The sequence below is a fragment of the Pararge aegeria genome, chromosome 3 (assembly GCF_905163445.1).
Source record: "Pararge aegeria chromosome 3, ilParAegt1.1, whole genome shotgun sequence".
In the NCBI taxonomy this organism is placed as follows: Eukaryota; Metazoa; Arthropoda; class Insecta; order Lepidoptera; family Nymphalidae; genus Pararge; species Pararge aegeria.
The window spans coordinates 1,315,575-1,340,616 of record NC_053182.1 but is presented as its reverse complement, the minus strand read 5'-3'; the positions used below and the strand labels follow the sequence as shown (position 1 = coordinate 1,340,616).

At 34.6% G+C, this 25,042-nt stretch overlaps 1 protein-coding gene across 1 annotated transcript in view; it reads right to left on the bottom strand.

Moving 5' to 3' along the window:
- Positions 1-16,924, bottom strand: part of LOC120637266 — a 102,089-nt gene extending 85,165 nt beyond the window's left edge. Inside the window, exon 1 of the mRNA XM_039909019.1 lies at positions 16,727-16,924. The gene's annotated coding sequence lies outside the window, so the exon portion shown is untranslated. The remainder of the gene's footprint in view (positions 1-16,726) is intronic.
- Positions 16,925-25,042: the final 8,118 nt, after the last annotated feature.

The window sequence follows — 25,042 nt, the reverse complement described above, 5'->3', positions numbered from 1 at the left end:
CGTAGTATATTTATTTATTATTTATTATTAGAATTACCTTCAGAATCATGTTACAAGAGCGTATAGTCAAACCCATTAAGGACTTCTGCACCTTTCGTAGCCGATATGCATAGCCATATAGGCTATATTTTATTTAAGACATAAGAATTCCTAAAAATTGTATGATAGAATAGCTCTCAATAAATTCATCATTTGTGTTTATAATATTTGTTTAGAAGTTAAGATTTCGAACTGGGAAGGTTTCCTGCTAACTTTGTGGCATTGACAGAAACATTCGGTTCGTATTTACGCAGCGATCGCGGGCAGCATCCGTCCGGCAAGGCTGCGAAGGCGCACTGATAAGCATCTCTTTATTAGCTAGCAACAGGCGGTGGGTAGCACCCTTTCAGAATGTTGGATGTTTGTGCTGATAACGACCATGTATTTATATCGCGGCTTATCCATTTCACAGTAATTTTAGGCGGGTTTTTAGTTAATATTGTTATTCCGCTCCACAAATCATTATCAGGCCTAATAGAGCGCACGGTTCTCCGAATGAAAAGGGTATATATCATGGCGTGGCGTACATAGAGGGTATGCACAGGGTATGCAGATGATATAAAATGAAGAAAATCCCCAGTACGAGTTATAAAAACCTTAAGGATAGGCATTGCAAGAGTTATAAAAAGCCTACCCTTAAACATTCATAACTCGTATTGGAGATTCTGCAGAGGATCAAACTGGCTCAAAAAAATCATAAAAATTTATAAACAAATAAATTCGAAGTTTGACATTTTAATACATATAAACAATTCTAGAATACCGATGAATTTATAGGGTACGCGGTCCAGCTAAGCTAGGCCTTTGCAAAGAGTAAAGTTGCAAAGAGTTTGTACTACTTCGATATCCAGCGCCAATATATATATATAAGTACAATCACCAAACCAACAACTGATATAAAAATTTCACCATACAATGGCGACATGAAATGAATAATAGATTTTTTTCATATTATATTATGATTTCAGTAATCAATGCGGCCGGTAAGGGCAATGTCCACGGCTGGAATGCCACTCGAGAGGGAACAATGGTCAAGTGCTTGCGCCTGCGCATGGCCGCAAGAAAACAGTCTAATCATGATGCGATTTATACAACACGACTAAACGACATATTTTTTACTAAGCAATGAAAAAAAAACAATTTCTATTCCGATAATTACTAATTTGAAATTGTTGATGTTTTATTGACGATTTTTTTATCATATAGCCGTCAAACTAATTAACAATCTTCAACAAACTTAAACGATAAAAAAGCTTGGGTGTGAACTGCTCTGGCTTCATAGCTAAATAAACTGTGAGATGGTGATAACAAAAAAAATATTTACCCGGCTAAGTTTGTTGTGGACTCTCCTTAGACCAGGACGCGTTTGGAACCCTCGTAGCTTAAGATTTAAGTTGGCGAACGAAGTTATCACCATCCCCTTACAATTATGTAAACATATTTGTATGAACGCTTCATAAGTGCCTATGATAGGCCTACATGAACAAAGAAATTGAGAATTTGAATTTGAACAATCCAAATTATTTAAGTTTTTATGAAAAAAAAAATAATGGACTTTCATAACAAACAACGGCAAATCACTTGCAATTAAGACTAAATAAAAAAAAAAAACAATATAGCTTAATTCCAGTAGTAACAAATTGGAATTCATATCATATGCTTATTTTCATTATGAACTTACTACGGCACATTCAATATTCTACTTTAATAAATATGTGCTTCTATTTTTTGTAGCAATATTTTTCAGACATTGGTTTTTTAAAACTTCTGACTAGTTTTTGGTATCAAATAAAATAGAAATACCAGTATTTTATACCAAAACACAGCTAAAGCAGCATTGCAAAATATTGGATATTTAAAAGCACTTGTATGCCATAATACACTCTTGCATTTACAAACCTAAGTCGTGTCGGTCTCTTCAAGTAGTCGTAAACAGAACCCGCCACCGGATTCGGTTGTACTTAAGTAACAAATAAATCTCGCCTAACACGTTGGAATGTTCAATTTCATGTTATTAATCAGGTCTCTAACTGATCCACTTAAGTTTTATAAATACTTTTTTTTTCAAAGTTCAAGCATAAAAACAGACTTCTTTTTAGTCTTCGTTTATGAAATTACTGGCATAGTTTTGGGGACCAAATAAAGTATATCATCAACTATTATTCCGGTCCAATTCTTGCAATACCTAAACCAAACCAGTATGTTTTTTTTGACGGCCGAGTGGCGCAGTGGACAGCGACCCTGCTTTCTGAGTCCAAGGTCGTGGGTTAGATTCCCACAACTGGAAAATGTTTGTGTGATGAACATGAATGTTTTTCAGTGCCTGGGTGTTTATCTGTATATTATAAGTGTATTATATTCATAAAAAAATATTCATCAGCTATCTCAGTACCCATAACACAAGCTACGCTTACTTTGGGGCTAGATGGCGATGTGTGTATTGTCGTAGTATATTTATTTATTTTGTTATTAATCTTTTTCGTTTGTAGTAGTATTCACCAGTAGTTCAATTGATGTTGTAGTGATCTCGAAATTAAAAATCAATAAGCAATCATAATAATACTTAGTTGTTCATTCAACAGTTTTTTTTTCTTTAGGTCTGTCTGTTTATAGTGACTCTTGCACCGATTCAGAGGGCAGACTCTACCGAAAGGCTACAAGAACTTCAGCAGTTGCTCTTTTCACAATTACAGTGCAATAGTATTTATTATAAAGAGTTGAACTTTAAATACATCTAAATCTATTTAAAATATCTATATTTAGACTTTACAATGGAAACATTTTTGTAAAAACTATGACATTGTGTACAAAAAGTTAAACCTTAACACTGCTAGTCCATTATACAAAAAGATAATTTAAATTTTAATTTAACTTAGCGATGTAAAGGACAAAAAAGAGCTGTTTACGTATCAGGAATGACGTAAATATAAAGGTATTTTTAAACATCAACAAAAAACTTTTGTAAGCCATCACATACATGTCATTATTTTAAAATAAGATAATTATAATGCAACTTTACATATTAAGCATCAAGATTCATAATTTAGCTGTAAACTAAATAGCTTGCTTCAAAGTAATATTCATTAAACAATTAACCAAAATTAAAAGGAACATATATTTTCATTCTAGGCAAAACAGTCAATATTTTTTAAACGTTACGTGCGCTCTAGCGTTTTTTCAACATTAGTTTGCATCATTACTATAGAAAATTGTGAAATGACCCAAATAAAAAAAAATTAAACTAAAGTAAAAAGTAAAGAATATTGTGATGCTGGTATATGCCACGATAAACCTCAGAATTAGAAAATAACTAAGTTAGTGTGCAGAAAAATTTAAAAATATAAAATTTCCCCGAACGCTCTTAAATTGTCCAAAGAATTGCAGACAAAGTGTTAAATTCCAGAATATTAACCAGGCAGTCAACACGCGACACTTCATGAAGCGTGAATAATGCGATCTCTGCTGTCCAATAAATGCTTTCTCCCAAACAAGTGATACATCTACTGTAACATGACTACATTTAAGAGTGCTATACGCTTGACTGAAGCTGCTTTTAGTTTTTATGCATAAATTATCGACTCTGAATATTCTTAACTAATAAGAAACCATTCGAGGTTCAAAATAAGACGGAGAAATCTTAATTTTTTGATAGTACAGACTGTCGCAATTACAAAAACCTGAGTGTCTAGAAGAAGCATATTTATTCTTGAATTGAAAGTTCTACATTAGTATTGCTGATTTAATTACATAAGGAATAGCTTTTCTTATTTGAAGCAATATTCAGAATTAAATTTACTTTTAAGACTAAATTTTAAGTATCTGTATGTCGTCCAGTAGAATTTCGCAAGCAAGGTGGAGACCCGTGTCCGGACTTGGGTTAATAACATTGATACACTGATATATAATTTCTGGTCTTTCCATATTTTTGGACATCATTTCTGATACGATCCGTAAAGGTGCGGAACGCTTCCGGTGTTTCCAACCTCGTTCAAATTGAATACCATCAAGCATATTCAGCCTTGTTTGACTATCTTCTAACTTATCAATACTTTCAACCGAGCTTAAAAAAATATCTTTCCTAAAAAATTACTGTAATAAATTGTAGTGGTAAATTACTATAGCGTGAAATACTTGTTACGCTTCAACGGCTTCCTACCTAGTAATAATATAATCGGTACCACAAGGTCCATGTCGTGAAAAACAAAAAATGTCGTTTCTCAGTTTAGACTAACCTCGAATGTAAGCCCAGTTTAGTAGCAGAATAAAAAATCCAAAAAAAGGCAACTAACATAAATAAACTATTTCAAGACCAAGAAAAAATCATAGACAAACATAGACAAAGGAAAAGAAAAATAGCTCTTCATCATTGTGAAGTGGCATAGACTGAAAACTAGCATTAAAACTTTTTGTGAGGCTTAAATGGAAAATTGGATTGCTATTGCTAGATAGTAGCGTTAATTAATAAGCAAGCGAAGCCACGGGCAGTTGCTATTAACAAAATCATCTTCAAAACCAATCCATAAGGGCTTAAAATTTAAGACAGACTACGCTGCTGTGCAAAGATCGCGAAAATGAATCACAGATGATTGGCGATCATGAGTCACCAATCATCAGTGATGGTAGAGTTGCAAGTTCTTAGAATCAATAACATTTGATGACGCTAATAAACTCATTTGAACTGTGTGGTACATTTCCAATATTGCTGGTAAAAATCTTCTAAAACAACTCAATAGCTTCTTTTAGTCTATCATTTTCAAAAGATCATAAAATAACACATAATTTGGCTTTTTATACCAACCACCCCACTTCTAAATTCAATTAAACACGACAAATAATTAATTATTTTTCTTTTTCAAAAATAAGAATTTCAAAGCAAAATAACTCTATCAAGACTTTGAAGAATAGAGATAATTAACATAATTAATTACCATAAAAACATGTAATTCCAGAGGCGTAAAATAAAGAGCAAAGATTCACAACAACTAAAAAATTTAAAATATTTTCATGAACATAAGAAGAACTACAAAATCCTTGTATAAACAAAATGTATTGTTTGTTTGGAGTTGCACATTAACACTTATTGAAGGCGTCATTGATTCGACATGTAAGAGTAAAATTAAAATAAATCTAACCATTAAAGACTCGCAGGCAGTCTTCGATGTGATTAATATCAATAAGGCAATAGATTCAATGATCTATTGGCTATTTAGTTTCGTCTCGCCTGTCATCTTATTAGATAACGTTACTGATACTTTAGTGTTGTAAGTTTTTATGCAAGAATATTAAAAAAATGGTCTCCCTAACCAGTTTTATCTCGGCTTCCAATCGTTTTTTCTTTCCACCCTTCAAGTTTACGTGGTTTTGTTTATATTGACTTTTAATATTTTTTTAGGTTGGTAGATTGGCTCTCACTAAATAAACGACAGTTCAGCTTAAGCTGATTCTTTTATTTGTCAAGAATTATTTTTAAATAGGGATAGCTGTGGTTTATTTATATATTTATTAATTATGTACCATAAATTGTGACTTCCAGCTAACCCAGGATGTGAGTAAGATGATTTAATTGTGGTATAGGTCAAAGAAACGTACAATATACTACATAATAACTACTAAGGATATTCAATATATCTAAAAAAAAACAAAATTCTACATACTAATACAATAAAATTTGAAAATACTACCAAATAAATATAAATCTATAATAAGTAAACAGTGATAAATATACTATTACAACGATAGATAATGCTCCTTAAATTGTGTTTATAAGAGTGCACCGATCGGCAGTTCCAAAGAGAGAAAGATTTCTGGTAGAAAATAGTATTATATAAAGGGACATTAAGAGGATTTTAGTTGAGTTTAGTGTTATAGAAACATAGATGAAAGTATATAATTGAAGTTAAAATTAACGGTCAATTTACATTTTTTATCTTGTTTTCATTTTTTTACTCTAATACGATAATGATTCTACATTTGAACTTTTGAATGATAACTTATTCAAATATAAGAGCCATTATCGAATCAGCCGGTGAACGTCCACTGATGGACGTAGGTGTTTTGTAAGGTTGCTTCCAGTCACTTACCGCGATTCGTTTAAAGTCGCTTGTTCACTTGGAACTACCAAGATTATTATAGATTCTACCAACGCTGTATTTGACGTTGTGGATCGCTATTTGAACACCTTTCGACTCCAGAATCCATCAGTTCCCCGAGATATGTGCCCCGACCATTGGAACTTCAGCTTCGCGACTCGTTGGACTTTGTCGGTAGCTCTGGTTTTTCTAAAGATCTTCTAATTCCTTATTTTATCACTTAGAGCATAACTCTCTCTTATCATAAGTTTTGAGTCGTAGCCTCAGCTGATAAGATTGTTTATTACTATTAACAAATTTAAGCGTTAACATCACTAATATATATTACAGAACATACAAAAACCGTGTACGCGACTCATAATATAAGCATCTAAAACCACTCCACTTTAGTAGTGTTTCTCGGACAGACGGTTAGTAACTCCACTCCATTTAGCAGTTGACAGTAATTATTTTACCTCTAATGTTTTTATTGTTACTAACATAGATAAGTACTAACATAGTTATAGGATTTCATTGTTACTAACCCAAATGGACTTATTGTTGTCTTTTAATAAATAAATTTGAATTTGAATCTAAACGTTTAATATAAAATGGAGCAAATGGGCAAAGTTTGTGAGCTAGCAGCATGACGCGGGTGTGAAGTGCGACGTGCGCAGGGCGTTTTCACTGTTTTTAGATATACATGCAATAATGGCTGATTGAGGGTTCTGTATGTTCTTAAGTCTGTGTTAATATGTATCTAAAACCCAAAATGCGGTCGAAAGACATAAGAGAAACATTATACCCTCAGGGCTTCAAACCACAAGCACAAAGGCAAGCGGCACGCCGGCAGCCCAAGCAACTGTCGCAAGAACCGCCCAAGAGAGCGTGAGAGCTTTCGAAGCCCATTGTCAAGACAATTCTCACACAAAAATGTGCAACGCATCTGTAATAGTGGAGCAGAATGCAGAAACCGCGAGAATTGCTGCCGCTTGCTCAAGAACAAACGATTTTTTTTTTCGAGAAACAAGATTGCAGACTCGCTGGTCAATGAACAACGTAGTACTAGTTTTTGTGGGAGGTTGTAAGAGGCTTGACAGCTTTATGTAATAAACAACATTGATGTCGCATGGGAACATAAATTAATGGAGTGAACAAAGTCAAAATCGGAATAAACAGCAAAACCATATCTTCAATGAATTCGATTTTAAATATTCTTTCATCAATGAATTAAGAGCGAGATATTGTATAGTTGCGGTAAGAGCACAGTAAGGATCAAATATAACTTTTGATAAGTAAATTCTTGGAGTTTTCAAGGCGTGAAATGGAATTCCACCATAAAAAGTGTTAATATTTAACCACCACTAAACAAACAGGGGCGAAAAAACAACTTCGCTGCGCCCGACTTTAAAAAAGGACTTTGGTATACATCCTAACTAAACAATAAGCCACTGCAAGAAAAGTACCTACGTTGAAGAGTCTTAATAGTATATTACTTTCGTTCAAATAAATTTACATTTCAACATTTGAAAACGTCAAATAGTATCTGCAACTATCGATGTTGTCAACGACATTTTGCGTGCGACAAGGATAGTTTGCGTGTGCGATACGATAATGATTCTACATTTGAACTTTTGAATGATAACTTATCCAAATATAAGAGCCATTATCGAATCAGCCGGTGAACGTCCACTGATGGACGTAGGTGTTTTGTAAGGTTGCTTCCAGTCACTTACCGCGCGACACTTATTTTGCGTGCGACAAGGATAGTTTGCGTGTGCTAAGTACAATTTGCGTGCGCCAAGTAAACTTGTCGCACTCAAATAACAGTTTAATTTACGAAAAAACTCACGCGTCATTTTTAAATGGGCAAACAGCTCTTTTTCAACCGCAACAGCGAGTACTAAGATACTACTTATCCCGCATGAGAATATATAAGAATATTTTTTATTTAATGCCAAGATATATTTATTGGATGCATGCGTTACTTTGCGGAATTTCATGTCATGCGTTTCACGACCCTCAACGGTGGACAGACGATTTCAAGCGCGTCGCAGATAGCCGCTGGATCGAAGCGGTACGAAACCGTGGAATTTGCACCTCCCTACACAAGACCTTTGTACATTTATGACACAAATTCTCTTCTTTTATTTTTGCACGATTCAGTAATTATTGTCGCTGGCCCACCTGATGCCAAGTCCATCACGGTACCTTAGGTATAGTAATTCCAAAGCATGCATTTTTCATCACGATGATTTCCTTCACCTAGATTAGAAAATTTAGAGGAAGCTTGGATTCGAGCTCGGCTCCACAATAGGGAAGTCAAAGTCCTACCTACTGGGCTATCACCGCTTCAAGCATATTAGTGCGAGCATATAATTCTTAACATACTGTACTACCTGTAGGTGGCTGTAACTTGTCACTATGTTATCGATTACAAAACCGTCAAGCAGTCACACGTCTAATGATTAAGTGAAACAGTAATAATTGCTTTTCTTATCTCGGTTTCTTCGCTCTCGGTCCCATAGAAAATGGAGCACGGCACCGCTTTACAATCACTGTTCACTATTCAATCGACACTAGCTGAACACGTTATCTCGGTGACAAATAAACGCAATTTCATCATCGATAGCGTATAACATTCCACTGCAGCATGGTATGGCTAGCATGGGCATGAGACATTTTTCACCCCGAAAAAAGGTAAAGAAAATTTAGTGCTAAAGCCTTCATTAATAAATTGTTTTTTTTTTTATAAGCCCTTATATTATTATTGTTATATCACCACTATAGCATTTATTAATAAATTAATGTTTAGGTGAATTTATTAACAATGCACATTTACTCCGCCATCATTCATATTCATAATAACATCAGCTATAAATGTCGTGCCCCAATTTTGAGAATGAATATGGAGGGAAATAAATGATTTAATATATTATGAGACTTAAATTAAAAATTTAATGATGTAAGTTTATTTTTTAAATAAAATAAAGCAAAATTTAGCCCGGCGAAGCGGGCTGGGTACGCTAGTAAATTATAAAAATAAAATGAATGCAGCTTTTCTAGCTTTCTGTGAACCCCAAAAATTGTTAACAGTATTTAACAATGTTCTATTATTATAATGATCATAAAACATCATATATAAATCAAGTTTATAAATAAACAATGTTTTTGGAATAACAATAAATAATAGCGATTAATTCAATTAAACACGCCATTAACCGTGAAATAGAAATTTGCACGCACGTACCACATACCTACAGACCGATATAAAAACAACACTTGGTGCACGATGCAAAATAATGTTAAGTTACTGACAATATTGAAGGTAAACTTGTTATAACTGGTAGACAGATAAAAATGCGGTCAACTGCACTACCTATATACACGTAAAGTATATAAGCTGTAATGATAAGGTGTTCAACAACGATTACCTTAAATGATTTACTGAATCTTATTCGGTTGTATAGGAATTCTAAATGAAACTAAGCTAAAATGATAGCAAATTACAGAGAAACAAATTTTAATCCTTTTAATATTTCTAAGAAATAACACTACAAAATGTCACATGAAATGGCCCTAACACAAGTATAATTATTTTATTAAACCTTTTTATTTGCATCCATACCTTAACATGGTTATGGGGTCCTATCAGGGCGTAGCAATAAAAAAAGTTTGACCCTTGTAATTGTAACAAAGACACACAGATAATAATAGAGTAAAAATAAATATTCATGTCTCGTACAATTTCGGTTTCATGCATGTCACAATAATTAGTCACTATTATTTTTTTTTAAAAGGCAAATAATTTTTAGGTTCTTATTGTGTTTTTTCTGTTATAACAATTTTCATTACCGGCCCGGAAAACTTCGGGGTGTTGGAAAATTGGCGGTTAGCTCATAAAGCCGTCGGTCCCAGTCATTGTCAGTTATTTGTGACGATATTCGTTAAAGCCCACCAACCCGGATCGGAACAGGCTAACAGCGTGGTGGGTCTAGGAAGCCTGTGGCCAGGGATTAATTTACCAAATACCCCAAACGATTGCTTAATTTTAACCACAAGTGTTGGAGGTTGGCGCGTGACCAGTGAAGCTAAAATGATTGCTTAGCCACATTGAACATTGTTGCAATGCGAATTTTAATTTGTGTGATTACATAGTAAATGTATTCAAACGAATCGAATAATTTAATATGATTACAAACATTGAAAGAGAAACTTTTATTGGAAGTATTGGAAAATGTTGAAATATTGATTTAGTGTTACGGTGCGATGTCGCGTGGAAACCGATTAGGGGAATGACTACCATACTCCCTAACAGGTTAGCCCGCTATGATGTTAGACTGCACTATCACATACCACCAGGTGAGATTACAGTCAAAGGCTAACTTGTAGAGGAATATATACATATATATAGTGATAAGGTCGACTTTTGCCTGTAATATTTTATGAGTACTCTTAGTTTTGTTTCTGTATTACGCAATAAATAAATGAAATAAAATTAAAAATGTTTGTATTGTTGCAACATTTAGTAATACACAAACAAACAGTATGGACGGTCTCTGCTGCCTAATTTAGGTAACCCCGTGCTATAGGTATCAGCGACCTACCCTCCTTTATATTTTATTTATTTATTTATTTCATTAGATATTCCAACGATACACTGTATTATCATTGATCATTCTACATTATAGTTTAATGTCCGAGTACAGTTATCACTTACTTGGTATACACAACATTGAAGTAAGTCCGGTTAAAAATAATTAAATTAAGTCAAAAACAAAATAGTAAGATTAAACAAATGAAAATAATGATTAAATTTAAAATAAAAAAATAATTTAAAACAATTAAGAAAAAGAATTTGAAAAATATTACTCTAAGTATAATTTCGCCTTAAAGCTAAATAAAGTGTCGTGAAAAATGTCAATGTCAGGGTTATTTAAGTTGTTAAAAAAATTATATTGATAAAGTACTAAAATAACATAATCAGTGCATTCTCGATTAACTAATTTTTTTAATGTGATAACTTATTCGTAAGTTGACAATGACAAAATGGACTTTTAATTTTATTGAGAGCAAGGTATTTTTCAATCGATAATAATTACCGTCGAGGTAATTTCTTCTGTCTCATTAAAATAAAGGTTGTCCTGACTCGCACAGAAATAACTGTTTTATCGTGTTGGTATTTTAATCGCTCAGTTCATTAGTCGCTAAAACCTGATGTATAGATTTTTCTTTTTTCATGCCGTATTTAAATTCTCACTACTGAATCGCATTTGCTCACGACAATATGGTTGCCGGACCGCAGACGCGAGACAACAGCGCTGCAAACTAGAACCATAAACCTAATGTTGCAAGTTTCAATAAGCTGGCTGCACACAGTCAATATTATTGATAGGTATATTTTTTATCAATACTTAAATACTTCAATACCAAACACAATACATAGGCAATATTTGTGTCAATATTTTGTAATATTGACTTGTGTACGTCTTTTGCCAAGCATACGTTTAACTCATACTTACTTTTTAACTCATACGCTTAAACTGCGCGTGTAAATCCCACCGTGTGCAAAAGCTTGTATTGTCTTTTACATCGACATTTATTCTATTGTACCGGACAGTACTTTAAGAGACCACCTACTTCGAAGATCTTATTTCAATTATCCTGATTTCTATTACATCCTCAAGTTGCATGTCCTATTAGGAGTAAGTAAATTGAAACAAGTAGATACAAGTTGCATCCACTTGTCATTTAACATCCAGACATTAACTTCTCTTAAACACTTTTAGTAGAATTCCAAGGGTAAGTGCCATTGAAATTAGATTAAAAGCATCTACAGACATGCCAATTTCAAGTCCGACCGACGTATAGCTGACTTTTTATCACGAGTTCGATAGAACCCATGGGTTGACAGGACTTATTTAAATTTATAATATATTTATAATATATTTTTACTACAATGCCTCTTTGCATTACCAGGAAGAACCAATTTTTTGGTACATTTCATATGCAATAAAGATTTTGAACTTTTTCATTCTTAGTGAACTTAAATCACAAGCTTTGGCATGTTACCTAGCACTGTGCTTATCACCACTTCACTGCTCTAATAATTAGATATGAATTCTTTGTTCGTAACATTTGTAAGCCTATTTTATGATATTAACTGTGTAAAGTATATTCAACGAAACCCATTTTTAAACTTTTTTTTGAAAGAATATTCATTAATTTAAATATGTTCTACAAACTTCAGTTACAACAGGATATAATAGGGTTAAAAGTCACAGAAAATTAGAGGCCACGTTTGATCGAGTTGGCAATTGCCATCCGACTTGTCGGCACATCTGTAGATACTTTTAAAGTAACTGTGGAGATGAAAAGATCGAACATCGTTCATCATATCAATTCTACGGAACGGGGCGCTTCCGTTTCCAACAAAGCATCCACCGCAGACATAAACAATCGACTCAAAGTGGAATTGTAGTTGTTGGATCTTCGTGATGTGCACCAAAGAAACAAGTATGAGTGTAAAATAATACTCATAACGCGTGACCCGGCCCGATCAAATGCGAGCATTCCTATTCCTTTGGAAGTAAATACTTATTTACACATATTATAAAAAAGCAAAAAATTTTAAAACCCATGACAAAATATTTATAGTATTATAATTATTTATAGTATTCTACCAGTCAAGTCCTTTCATTTGATATTCATACTGAGAAAGTTTTAAAAAATTACATAATTCGCCATTTTGTGCTGACTGCCGATAGTGTGGCCCGATTTTTATCAAACATAGCTCCCGAATCAAAATCGGTTCATGAGTTCGGGAGCTACGATGCCACAGACAGACACAGAATCAATCAATCGGTAATAATTATGATTTTTTTATTATTTTATTATCAACTAGTAAGTTGCGTTCTTAGACTCCGTTTATTACTTTATACAAATCCCATGGGACAGTTTGCTTTCCTGGAATAAAAATAATCATATGTTATTCTCAGTCCATTTAACTAACTCTAGGCCAAAAATAAAGTTAATTGGAAGCTTAGTAAGGGTATGAAGGAAGGACAAACAAACACTTTCCTATTTATAATATCAGTAAGTACCTATTGCGTGACTCTGGCGACACTTGTGTAAAAAGGCAACATACAATAGCGCCATATTGTGTGCTCGAAATGTTTTTTTTCACATTGAATTTTGGGAATCTCTGCCATCTGGCGCCTAGAGCAACACTATCCCATCAAAACTTGGGTGTGATTTTAGTCACACAAAACACTTTCATGCGATTGAGGTGCGTTGCACTTGTTCGGACTTCGTTGCGTGTCTAAAGTTATGTCTCCACCGTGGAATGTATTCCCTCCTTTCAGCAATTATAATGCCGACAAAGGTACTTTAACATTTAGAAAGTGTAGTTTTATTGTTTTCACGAGGGTTCATATTATAATCGACCCTTCGGACACTGTTGGAATAATGATATAAAATGACAATAGAGATGCAATGTACTTTTCCGAGTATTTCATATATTATTACGTGAGATTTTATCTATTAGACCTTTACAATAATACTTGATAGGTGTGGTTTCTCCTATTGTTAGTATCTGTAGAAATAATTAAATTTTAATAATTAGTTGAATAAATAATTCTATTGTTTTTTTTTTGTTCTAAAGCTTTGTATTTGGTTTAATATAAAGTGTTTATTGATTTGATTTGATTTAGGTTAAATGAGGATGCCGCAGTCAGTTCAACCTACAGCTATATAGTATTAAAGAGCGTTTTATTGCGACTTCCTCCGCGTTAAAAAGTAAAATGTTACCATACATACTTACCATCCGGAATTCTGGTGTACAAAACCTTTTAATAATTATAATAGATTGTAATTGTTTTGAAGACCGGTTCTTATCCTAATGTAAAGTTCTGAATCTTTCAAACAGGTACGGTTATATATTTACAATCTTGTTCATTATAGTAGTTAGCACCTACCAGCGAACGAGGCATTTTCGTTCGTTACGCAGAATTTCGTTACCTATGTTGGTGATAAACATACATTCATAGAAATATGTAGCATGTTAAACTTTACAAATAGTTCTACTTTGTGTAAATTATTGAATACTTGGATCATATAATAAATCAGGAAGTTATCTATTAAAACTTTTAATAAAACTGTAACTGGTCGAATACTGTACATGAAGGCCCCCTTTGCACCCTAATACTATGTATTTTTGTCTTTGTGTTTTGTTGCAATATAGCTATTTTATCTATCTATTTAAATATTTAATAAAAAATTCGAGTGCACTCTATAGTCGATACTGAAGCCAAAACTGTAATTTTTTTCATTTTTGTCTCTCTGTCTATATCATGGCCGCGCGCATCAAGCTGACTGTTGAATTCTGAATTAATTCAAATGAAACTGCACGGTTTAAATTCAATCTACGAGGTAAGACATAGGATACTTTTTATCCCAAATTTCAGCTAGGTTACTTTGGGAAAGGGGATCAAAGTGTTTGACTATTTTACACCATAACTCCGCCAAATGGTAACCGATTTAAATATATTTTTATTTGACTTAATATTTGACACTTCCGTGTTTTGTATTGAAAAAACTTTACGTTTGGTATTTGATTTATTGAGGTAGGTTTAGGCTATGAAGCAGTACGCTGCGTCCCGTTATTTTCGCGGGCGAAGCCGCAGGTCACATCTAGTATTATAATAAATTCCGCTAAGAATAGCAAGCTGCTAGAATTTTCATAAAATGTAATACAGAAGTAGCATCATACGGGCGCATTTTTATCTCTGGAAGATGATCGTCAGGCAAAACCCGACATTTCAGTTGTACGAAGTCATTCACCGAGACTAGTTTAATAAAAGATTTAATGGTGTACATACAGACGACTGGTATTTATCTTAAAGTAAGAACTTAAGTTTTTTATGGAGTTTATACATGGTAAATCCACTTGGTGACAATTCGCAAAAAGAAACTAAAAAGTCCAAGAACTGAACGTAAAAAGAGTGAGTCACGCCAACACCTTGTCGTACTAAATTCATGACGGAATCAAAAGATAATGATTCATTTAAAACTTCACAAGTTGTGACGACTTAGATATCGTAATTAATTCAATTTGCGTACAATTAACACGTAATTTTATCCTGCTCTGTGATTTACCACTAATACAAAATGATCAGTCTTAACTTTAAATCCCATTTCCTCGTATACATTTATTCTCCTCTTCTATAAATGATATTTTTAATTCCTGCTATAAACCTTAATTTTATTAAGTACCTACTACATATACTGAACATGTAGTTTTATCCTCTACACTGCGACTTCCTTTTACTTTTTCTTCCGCTACTGGAATCACAGCTATTTAGACTGATGTAAAGGGTGTTTTTGATTTAATATGTATGATTTGTAAATATAGTTTTATCTTTTTTAATAATTTTTGAAAAGTTTAGTTTTTGCGAGTCGACATTGAAGCTGTCGCAGGGTCTACTTGGACGAGGCTAGCCACCAATAGAGTGCAGTGGGGCAAAAGGAGGAGTTTTCTTTTTTTATTCGTTTTTGCTGTTGGAACATCTTCGCGCTATAAAATACCACGTTGTTTATATGTTTTTACGGGAAAAACCTGCGTCATTTAAATGTTATGATCCATTTAAGAAAAATTGACTAGGTAGGTACTTAATAGAATATTTTGTGGTTATGAGATTTTAAAAGGCTGTTAAACGGTCATCTCGGCAATATTTTATCTAAACACCAACTCACTTATCTCTTTCCTGGAACATTGCACATGCATGTACTGTTGCTTAGCAAAATAAGAGAATACCCGTATATTTATCCAGAAGATTAGCAAGCCTTTGGAATAAAACGAAGTACCTATATATGCGTAATATGAAAAATTTTACCAAAACGAAAGAAAAGATAAAGAAGTTACCAAAAATGAGGCAAAGTAATTAATTGATTTACGATTATCATTATGTAAATAGATAAATGTTTCGTGTAAACTAAATAACTAAAACTGCAGGTAGCTTACTTTATACATACTTGATAAATTGGTAATTTTATAACATTTTGTAGAACAAACTCCTAGAAAGCTCTGCTTGCCTAGTACCGACTACACAAATAAGGCTTGATAAATAAAGGTAATATTGAAAAATTAAACCAATAGGATAGGTATACCGTATATAAACAAACTATTTCCACTTCAATTGAAAAATACTTTAAGTGCATAACTCCATACATTTAACTTTATGATTAACTGTAACTAACGAATTTAATGGCTGCACGGTCTGAAACATTTTATGTTACATCTCGAAGGTCAAGACTAAACACAAATACTTGAGGCAATTAAATTTAATAGTTCACTTAAGATTCGAGAAGCTTCATACAAAATTACTGGACGGCAGTTTGACGTTGACAATTATCCTTTTTATAATTTATTAACGCCTTAATATATTATACAAAGAACTCTAAAGTTACTAAGTAAAAGTAAGCGTTAGTGAGAGATATCGCATTTTTAAAACCTCAAGTTTAATTATCAGCAGACCATAATTAAATACAAGGAATGTTGTTAAATAAGATAATTCAAAAGATTTTACTTTAAAAGTTAGAAGAAGATTTTTAAAACTTACCAATTACAATAATTCCAGTGGCAGTCAAATCACACAAAACCAGCCCTTTAGGGCGACCTGAACACACAAACAGATTCCATAGCACAATTCACACAGATATGTCAATAGGAGCACAACAGACGACACGGAAACATCGAAAACGCGCTCAGCACTGCAAGCGACGCGACACATACGTCGCGCGAGGAGGTTCGGCGCGAAATGGCCTAGCTTCGCGCGCTTGTCCCTTCCCCGCGAGAGCCTGCGCGTGCGCCGCTTCTGAAAAGAAACATTACTTATTTAAAGGTCGTTTCACATTTAAAGGGCTCCATGGCACACAATGGCGTAAAAAATCGAATTGGATTATCTGTGGAGCTGAGTGCTCTTATACAAGGTCTTGCAAAAGTTTATGTAGAAAAAATCCTTCTTGAGTTCATGCTCCCGGTTCATGTGAAATCTGGGACTTATTTTAATACTTTTATGATGAACTCCAAATTTTGTATTTTATGCATAACTTTATGTATAAATAATGGTTGGGTCCTCTTAATATGACTCCAGGTTTGATACTTTACGAGAACGTTACGTTTTAACGGAACAAACAAAAGTTTATATCAAAAAATCAAACATTGACTGCAAAGATACCTTCTTTAGACGGAGATAGTGTCAATGCACGTCTCATTCGAGATGTGGAAAGACCTTTTTCAGTAGAAACAATTGATTTACATATTGTATTCCGCATTGAGATTTCCGAATAACTCCTATGATCAGATGGTAATCGGTGAGCGGACGTCCTCATAACAATGTCGCCGTGTGTGGCCCTTGGGTCGTTGACCCGCGGGTAAAGGGGGAAATGTTTAATTAGCTTAGTACTGTATTTTTAGATACAAATTGCATTATTGACATTACTAATGGTTAGTCCGTCTGAAGTGTAAACTGGTTTCTGAGTTTTGAGGGCGCATACACAAGCAAAACGAATATAAAAAGTATCAACTTGTAATGAGCTGTATTTTTCAAGACTTGGCGTAGTGTATAAAAGTTACAGAAGTCTCGAATACAAAAAAAATAGCCGAAGGTTTTAATCAAGTGACCTTTTGCAATCTCATTTAATTTATAATATGTTTATTTTCAATAATCTTTGTGAGCAGTCAGTAAAGAATGATTTAAAATAAATGTAAAAAAACTACCATTGCAAACCTTTAAAAGGAAACTCTTTCTGTGGTTGTGTGACAAATCATTTTATAATATCGCAGAATACCTTAGCTGCACGGCTAGCATGGGCAGGAGACAAAAATTATATCCCCCAATTATACCGCGCGACCGCGACGTTTAATTTATTATTATTTATCTATTTTTGTTATTTATGTTTATTATTAAAGTAATTCTGAACCTTCCTATACAAATATTTAAAAAATGTGTAAAAACGCATCTAATGCAACGAGGTTGCTATATATTTGATGAATTTCTGAATGACAAAGTAGATTGGAAGCAACCAGCTTCCCTCTCATCTCCCGCAAGATAGAAAAATGATTTTAAATGTTGATGTTGGAAAAGAGCAACTACTGAGTTTCATACCGGCTCTTCTCGGAAGAATCTGCTTTCCGAACCGGTGGTAGAGTCACTACAAACATACATACTTGATGTTTCAAAAGTGCTTATAAAGTAGGCCTACTTGAAATAAATAAATTTGGATTTCTTTTTCATTTATTTAAATACAATTTGGGTACACCCTAACCCTTTCTCTGAACTTCATGTACTTTGGGAGGGTGCCTGGTAGAGATCGCTTTGAAGCGCCACCAATTTATATTATACCTTTTCTTTCTTTCTTTCAATTGTGTTTTTTTTATTGCTTTGTATTTGTTGTACAATAAAGTGTATAGGATTTGATTTAATTTCATTTGACGTTAGGTGTTAACCTATATTTTATTTAAATAGATAAGATATAAGCTCTGCGCAAAACATGGATTCGTTGCCTTCTTGCTGTTATTATACTAAACGACTTTTTGGCTGACCTTGCGCTGATTAGGTGCTTGTTTGTATTCAAAAACTCACTCTTAAGTTTGCGGTGATTAATAGATTGTTATTTGTTGTTTAACAATAAATAAATAAATAATATACGAGAATACACACATCGCCATCTAGCCCCAAAATAAGTGTAGCTTGTGTTATGGGTACTAAGATGACTAATGATTTTTTTTATATGAATACTTATAATATAAAGATAAACACCCAGCTACTGAAAAACATTCATGTTCATCACACGAACATGTTCCAGTTGTGGAAATCGAACCCACGGCCATGGACTCAGAGAGCAGGGTCGCTGCCCACTGCGCAAGTCGGCCGTCCGCACAATGCTGCTAAGCGGCAGAAATATGCATGGCGATAGTACAAACAGGCAGCTAATTTGGAGTTGACTCATACGCTGGTCGCGTGGCACGTGGCAGTAGGTATTATTATAAAATAATAGCATTGTTATTTGTTGCAGTAACCGCACGGGCGATCACGTGTGCGATAGTGGCACGGTCGCCTGCGCACTGATTGCCTACCTTTATAACTCCTGACTCAAGAAGAGGGGCGTTGTGAGTTAGACCACTTTTGTTTGTGTGTAACGCGCGACAACCCAACCCTATAAAGGCTGAATGGTATTCCTACACTTCTGCTGGCCGATTCTGTCTGTTGACATCTAATTTAGCTAGCCAATGTGGAAAGTACCAAATATATTCTGAAAAGTAAGTTCCCCGAGTTCATTTGACTCGATCGCCAGATTAAATTACGTAATGTATAATAATAGTTGTGTCGATATCTACAAGGGCTGTTCCTGTTTTACGACCATTAACAATGCCGATCCGAATTTTGTACTATTAACGATTTAATAAAGTTTTATCTTTCAAAAATTCTAATTCAAAATTATAAATTAATTTATTTAAAACAGGCCTAGTTTATGAGCACTTTTGAAAGGTCAGTCTGTTTGTAGATTCTATGAAACGATCATACGAAATCTAATCAGTTTGTTACGGGTTCGCAAATTTTTTTAGGTCTTAAAAAAGTTTTTGAAGTAAATTGGTTTCTTTTTGTAACTAGATAATTCTTCGAATGGAGACAGAACTACGTGAGAAGTGATTAAAGTGAAGTTAAAGAATTCTTACTGCAGCGTGCTTTGTTGGTATCAGTGGTAAACAGTTTCGCCTAAGGAGGAAGTTTGATTCCTAGGTCGAAAAAAAATCTTTGCATTGGGTTTTCTGTCAATAAATTTTAGTTCCAACCCGGAGTCAGCCGTGACTTGGTGAAAACGTTACGCCATGTTTCTTTTATTATCACGTATATGTGCATAGGATAGACATTGACAGTTGACAGCCGATTGGCGCAGTGGGCAGCGACCCTGCTTTCTGAGTTTAAGGCCGTGGGTTCAATTCCCACAACTTGAAAATATTTTTGTGATGAAGATGAATGATTTTCAGTGTCTGGATGTTTAAATATACACCTATATTCATCATCATCATATCGACCCATTACAGGCCCAGTACAAGGCACGGGTCTCTTCCCACAACGAGAAGGGTTTAAGGCCGTAGTCCATTACGCTGGCCCAATGCGAATTGGTGGACTCCACATATCTTTGAGAACATATGTAGAATTCTCAGGCATGTAGGTTTTCTCACGGTGTTTTCATTAACCGTCGAAGCAAGTGATATTTTTAATTACTAAAAACTTGGAAAAGTTAGAGGTGCGTGCTGGGATTCGAACTCGGCCCCCCGAAAGTGAAGTCGAGCTCCTACCCACTGCGCTATCACCGCTTCAAATGGATACCTATATTATAAGTAGTTATTTATATTATTCATTAAAATATTCATCAGTCATCTTACTACCCTTAACACTTTGGAGCTGGATGGCGATGTGTGTATTGTCGTAGTATATTCGTTTATTTATAATCGTTATGACCCACAAAGCTACACTGGATTTATGTATTTGTGGTACTACAGCTTTTTGAGAAAGAGCTCGTCTGGGAAAATGCTACCGCCATGCTTTTCTGCCGTTAAACAGCATAGCTGTTGCTGTTCCGGTTTTGACCCCTACGCTTCGGGATGATGGACACAGAACAGCATTTTGAAGGACAGTTTCCTTGCATACCCTGCGAAGTGATGCTATGTTTATAGGAGATAATTTTTATATTACCACGAGGGGGGCATCAAAAAAATTCAAAATTCATTTATTTCAAGTAGGTCTAATATAAGCACTTTTGATACGTCAAGTCTGTCTGTGTGTAGTGACTCTACCACCGGTTCTGAAGGCAGATTCTACCGAGAAGAAGCCGGCAAGAAACTCAGCACTTGCTCTTTTCCAATATCAACCATTTACATTTTACATTTCAAAATTCATTTTTCTATCTTGTGAGATATGAAAGCGGAACCGGATGCTTCCAAGCAACAAGGTTGGTTAAGAAATTCATCAATTGTATAGTAAACTCGCTGTAATAAATGTGTTTTAACACATTCTTTAAACTTATGCATTGGTAGGTCACCTTAGGAATCATATCTTATCTTATATCTTTAAACGAGCAATTCTTGTATATATATAATTGGAATCTCGGAATCGGCTCCAACGATTTTCATGAAATTTAGTATACAGGGGGTTTCGGGGGCGATAAATCGATCTAGCTAGGATTCATTTTTAGAAAATGTCATTTTATTTGTGTTTTCCGGTAATAACCGATTTAGTGCAGACGAAGTTGCACGGGTCAGCTAGTTATACAATTATATATCATAGATCAACTTAGTCCCTCAATTTTAACTGTTTTCATTTAGTTATTTAAATAAATAAATAAAAAACTTAGTCCCTCAATTATTTTTTTTTTAAATGGTTTCTAATATATAATTCCTAAGAGCCTTTTGAATATTTTAAATTAACTAGGTAGGTATGGTGACTGCGGGGAATCAAAGGTGCTATTAAAACACAATATTCATTGTTATGTTACGCTTACGTTACCGACCGCGATCATAAATAAAGTTTAGGTAAATCACCAACCGCAACGCAAATATTATGAATCATAGGAAAATACTGGAAAAATATGAGAGCCGCGAGAGGAAAATGCATTCTGGACAAGTTCAAGTAGTTATACAATTTTTCAAGAGTAAAAGATTTTTTGACCGATCTTGTGCGGGGAAGTACTAGCGCCATGTTTTTAAACTTAGGACCTCGTGAGCCGTCATCGAAGCCTGTAACAGTCCACTGCTGGACCAAACTAAAGCTAGGAGGGTTCCAAACGTGCCCTGGTCTAAGCAGAGCCCACAACAAACTTAGCCAAGTTTTTTTTGTTATCACCATCTCACAGTCAAGTTAATGTTTAGCTATGAAGTTAGAGTTTACCCAAGCTTTTTTAGAATGGCGTAAAATAAAATGTATGAAACCCTTGACAAAATAATAAAAATAGTATCTAGTATCCTTCTAAATTCAAATTCAAATTCAAAATTTCTTTATTCATGTAGGCCTATAACAGGCACTTATGAAGCGTTCATACATACATGTTTACATAATTATAAGGGGATGGTGATAACTTCGTTCGCCAACATAAACCTAAAGCTACGAGGGTTTTCTAGTCCAGCTCTTTCATTTGATACCCATATTAAGGGAGTTGTGCAAAAAAAAATTTAATCCGCCATTTTGTAGTGTAGTAGTCTTGGACGGATTCTTATCAAACATAGCTAAAAACACTCCGGACTGATTCACTGTTCAAACAAAAAACAAAAAAAAAATCGGTTCATTCGTTTGGGAAATACAATGCCACAGACACACACACACCAACACACAGACACGTCAAACTTATAATACCTCGTAGTTATTGCGTCGGGAGTTAATATAAATAATTAGAATCTGAAATATAAGTTTTTGGTATCGACTTTGGTAAAATTATAAGGTATGTGAACGTAACATTTTCTTTTTTAAGTGTTTCCGCATCAAATAATTTAGGAATACAAACATGATAACTTTTCTAACGCTATTCTACTCACTACCTAAATGTAGGTAGGTAGTTATTAGTTCTTAAACGCGACTCAAAATCCGGGTCAACACTATAAAATAAACATATTTTGTAATTGTGCTTTGAGCGGCGCATCGTGTGAACGAAAACTTCATCATTTTATGCACACTTGAGTCAATAAACATTATCACATGTGCTATTAAACTGTTACATCAGACGGCTATCCATTGGCAGGCTATATTATCATCATCATATGCAATTGACGGCCCACTACAGGGCACGGGTCTCCTCCCACAATGAGGAGGGGTTAAGGCTGTAGTCCACCACGTTGGCCCAGTGCGGCTTGGTGGACTTCACATACCTTTGAGAATATTATGTAACTCTCAGGCATGCAGGTTTGGTCACGATGTTTTTACTGTTGAAGCAAGTGATATTTTAATTACAAAAAAAAACACATAACTTAAAAAGGTGGAGGTGTGCTGGGATTCAAACTCGGCCCCCCGAAAATGAAGTCGGGCTCCTTCCCACTGGGATATAACCGCTAAAAACATTATCTTTGAAACATTCCTCAATGAGTATTGCATAGACCAAGATATAGCTTAGGTATTTAGTTCTCGATTTGAACCTTGTTAAACGACTATTTTCGATTTAGCTCCTTAATATACTAGTGTAATAGTTGTACTAGCATGTTATTAAATTATATTACCAGTTTGTTTTAATGAACCCTGAACTGTAAACTGCCGAGGATGTTTTATTTTGGTGTAAATGTAGCCGATCCATTGTCTCAATGCCGATGTATCGCAGCTATTGTTGGGGGATTGATAAATTTTAACGTCGCAACGCAACCGTGAAGGCAACTGCATAATTTAGCGATCTTTTGTTGAGTTGTACGCAATTAAATGAGCTGCTTTTGTAGGTTACTTTATTATTTAACTGTTATATAAGTTGGGTCGCGTGGTGACGGCAGATCAGGATACAGGAGTCAATTCAGTTATATGAAATTTTACATTGAATTTCTACTCTTTTGTGCCTTTTCGGCGACCCCCAGATAGAGCCAGTGCTGTCTTATAACTGGGAGGTCCAAGGTTCGATCCCTGTTGAGGGCAATAAGGGAATTTATAATTTCTAAAATTGCTCTGATGAGAGAGAGAAAGGGAGCCGTGTGGTGACGGCAGATTAGATTAGATATGTTACCATCCCTTTTCTTCCTGCGAGTGTCGTACGAAGCGACTAAGGGATTATAACGGAGAGCGGGCAGCAGCGTCCTGTGTGCTACTACTACCAGCTGCGACCAACGCGCCTGCCCAGCGTTTTGTGTATGCGGAAATCCTTCAGTTGGGCCTTCAGTCCAGTGGACTGTAATGGGCTGTTAACGATGATGATGCAAATTTCTCTGGTCTGGTGTGAGAAGTTTCAGCCGCTACTAATAACCACCCTACCGCCAAACAAGTGCCAATATGAAATAGGGCTATGACAAAAGACTATCAGCTGTTTGACATTGGCTATAATATATCGAGAGATAATTCGTATAGCAGATTATTCATATTTTGTTCCTCTCATTAATAATAAGCTTTGTTTTGGATTATATACAATGTGTAACCGAATAACGATATACTGACGGGTGCATTAGTATATTTCATACGGAATCACCCTGTGAAAATATAAAATCAAACAAAGCATATTTATTTTCCCGTAAAAACTAAATCAAAAAATTCTAAGTGTTTACTTATGACAACCCTATTGAAAAGAAAAGACCGACACGCGCATAGTACCTACGCTCCGCGACGCGTTCCTAATAAAGTGACAGGAGTCAATTTGATTGTCTTGATTTCAATTTTGCATGTGATCTTAGGGCGTTGTCTGATTTCCTTAAGTAAAAACTAGTAGTTTACTAAAAACTATTAGCGTTTCGATTAGTTTTTAGTGTGTGAGGGCTACAGTTGAATTATATAAAAATAGGCAAAAGCTGTACAAATTATATGCAGATCGTCAATATATCGTCAGATAACACTGCTGATGAGTGGGATTACGTTAAATTATTTTCCAAGAATTTTAAACGCGATTGCCACTTGGAAAAGACGCGATACATCCAAAATAAAATAAATAGCAGTAATGCAATAAAAACTACTTGGAACATGATTAATGATGAGACTGTAAAAGTTGCACCGCGAAATAATAACTTTAAACTGAATGTAGACTCCAATGACTTTACAGTTAATAAATTATTCATTGTAAACTCAACATCGCCTATGGATGCTCCGGTTATTGAGCAGAACGCGCGTAGAGGGTATTCTACGAAGATCTGTTTGGTGTGGAGTATAAGGATTGAATAAAATTATAAAAAACACCATACAGATTCTCCTGCTTTTCGC